The following is a 3,206-nucleotide window of genomic DNA, read 5'->3' on the forward strand; positions in this document are numbered from 1 at the left end:
CTCACTTTTTATCCCAGGCTTATCTGGAACCCACAGAAATTCTATTGATTCAGCATCTCAAGTGCTGAAATTACAGGTGTTAACTTCCACATCCAGCTAATAATCTGCTTTTTTACTTTGCATGTGAATATGAATATGATGCATGTGCTGTACATGTATGCTTGCATGTGTGAGGCACAAAGTAGGTATGGAGGTACATGTTCATGTATGTGGAGGCCCAAAGTTCATATCACATGTCTTCTTCAGTTTCTCTCCACTTTATTGGAGCAGTGCCTCTCAATTGAACCCAGAGCTAACTGATTTGCCTAGCCTTACCTAGCCAGCTTACCCCCATGGACTGCTATCACTGCCTGAGGTACAGAGATAACAAGAGACTACCATACCTACCCAGCTCTTATGTGGGTCCTAGGGGTTTGAACTCTAGTCCTCAGGCTTACATGGAAGGCACTTTATCCACTAAGCTGGGTCCTCAACCTAGATTTTTTTTCTTTTTTGAAAAGTATCTTCATATGGAACCCAGATTCGCCTAAAACTTGCAGTAATCCTACTTCTGTCTTCAGCATGCTGAGATTAGAGGTGTGAACCACCATGCCTGGTCACTGTAAACTTTTTAAATCATAAAACACTCTACCTTTTAAATAACCACTCAAGACTGCGCAACTAAAATTATCTGGGGATAAAGTTCAGTTATAGATCATTTGCCTAGTTCACACAAGGACCTGGATTTTGATACCCAGCACTACAGAAAATGTACCTAAATAAATACTCTTCAAAACTCCTCCGGCAGGGTGTGGTGGCTCATGCCTGTAATCTTGGCCCTTGGGAGGCAGAGGAAAGAAAATTGCTCCAAGTTTGAGGCTATTTACATAGTGTGTTGAGGCTGCCTGGCCTACAGAGTGAAATGCTACCTAATAAAAACAATAAGAATAAAAAAAAATGAGAGAGAAAAGAGACAAGTTTTGAAGGCTGAAAGAACAGCTATTCATCCACTGTGTCTGACTTAGTTAAGAAATGTCTAACATTCAGAAATCAGGCAATGTGGTGGGTGGCAGTATCTTTTAGGGAGCTAAACTCCAAGGAGCACGAGCCTGGATGTTGGCAGAGTGTTTTGAAACAAGTTCTTGCTATATAATCTAAGGTGGCTGCAATTCCCTATGCCATTAAGACTTGAACTTGTAACAATTCTCCTAATTCTGTCTTCTGAGTGCTAGGATTATAAGTATGCATCATCATGCCTAGTGAAACTGGGGGAAAAATATATATGTATGTATATTTGTACATATATTTGTATATTTGTACATATATTTGTATATTTGTACATATATTTGTATTTTTGAGACAAGGTTTCTCTGTATAGTTCTAGTTGCTCTGGAATTCCCTCTGTAGACCAGGCTAGCCCTGAACTGAGAGATTCTCCTGGCTCTGCCTTCTGAGTGCTCCCGCTATGCCTGGCTCAAATTTTTATTAAAATACTTATAGCACAGTTAGTTCTACATATCTATGGGTGATGCATCCATTGACTCAACTAACAGTGAAACAATAACTGTGTCTATGGGCCAGCAAAATGGCTCGGTGAGTAAAGGAACTTGCCAGCAAACCTGATAGGTCAATCCCTAGGGTCCACACAGTGGAAAGAACTCACTCCTGAAAGCTGTCCTCCAGCCTTCACATGTATACCATGGCATGCACATATACAAACAGACATTCATAAATTAATGTAATTTTAAAAATTATCTGTACTAGATATTATTTGCCATCATTCCCTAAATATGTCTAACAACCATTTACTTGTACTTTACATTGTATTAGATTATTACAAGGAACCTAGAAATGTTTTGAAATACAGGGAAAAATATGTGTAGGCTAGAAGACAACACCATGCTGTTTTACAGAAGAGACTTGAATGCTGACTGATTTTATATCTGCCAGAGATCTTGAAAAGCGTCTCCAATGGAAATGAAGAAATGACTGTAGTTACAGAAAGTGCTTACAAAGTGCTAGGCACTGCTCTAACCATTTCATCTCTTTACATTCATGAATTCTTCATCATTCCAGAAACTCAGGAGACTAGGATAAAAGGATGGCTTGTGCTCAGCATTTGAGGACCTGTCTGAGAAATACTGCAAAAATCTCAATCTCAATCTCAAAAAACTCTTCTGGGCCCAGAGATGGTTGAGTGGGTAAAAGGATACCTGTCATCAAGCTTGACAACCTGAGTTCAATCCCTTAGCCCACACATGGTAGAGGGAAAGAACCGATTACCACAGGTTTATCTCTGACATCCATGCATGTACCATACCACATAAGTGTACACATATACATACATGCGCATATATAAATGAAGAAACAGTCTTTAATCCTTTGCCAGGAATGGTTCCATCAGCCTGTAACCCTAGGACTAAGGAGATGGAAACAGGAAGATCCATCTGTTCCAGGTCATCTTCAACTACAAAATGACTTCAAGGCCCGTTTAAACTAGATGAGACATTGACTCAAACAAAAAACAAAAAAACAAAAAACAAAAAAACAAAAAAAAAAACCTCCTCTTGACAGGCATGGTACCTCTTGACACCTGTAAAGCCAGCAATTCAGGGATGGAGTCAGTCAGAAGGATGACAAGTTCAAAGCCAGCACAAGCTACCTGGAAAGACCCTCTGTCAAAAGGAACAAAAACAACAAAATCTTCAAACTACAAATAGGTGGATATTATAATTAATGAACTCTGTGATGTAGATAAGGAAAATGGAGCTAAGGAGTTAAGTGACTTGGCCAAAGCTATATAGCTAATTAAAAAAAAAAAAAAAAAAGAGGTGAGATGAAATCAATATGGCTCCAGCATAGAACTGGTACAACTTATGGGATCAACTGAAAGGTATAAGTTATAAAGACAGATGTTAGGGCCTACTATGCAGCATCACATGATATTAACTGCTGTTTACTCAGATTCAGTCACTTAATCTTGCTGAGTCTCCATTTTCCCATTTATAAAACAAGAGAACGACAAGAAATCATGAGAATACCAAAGATATCATATGTAAAAGACCCAGGCTGAGAGAGCAGGAACATACTGAGTGGTTCTGAAGAAACTGAGCTGAGCGCAGCAACACACTCCTTTAATCCCAATACTTGAGAGGCTGAAGCAGGATGGTAAGGGGTCTGAGGCCACAATGGAGTACTTAAAAGAGCTTGAGGCTAGCCTCAAAAAA

General features: G+C 39.3%; 1 protein-coding gene across 1 annotated transcript in view; it reads right to left on the reverse strand.

The window, feature by feature from the left end:
- Gnl3l (G protein nucleolar 3 like) overlaps nt 1–3,206 on the reverse strand; it is a 33,410-nt gene that overhangs the window by 27,139 nt on the left and 3,065 nt on the right. The gene's annotated exons all lie outside the window — the stretch shown is intronic.

This window comes from Mastomys coucha, chromosome X (genome assembly GCF_008632895.1).
Source record: "Mastomys coucha isolate ucsf_1 chromosome X, UCSF_Mcou_1, whole genome shotgun sequence".
Taxonomy (NCBI): Eukaryota; Metazoa; Chordata; class Mammalia; order Rodentia; family Muridae; genus Mastomys; species Mastomys coucha.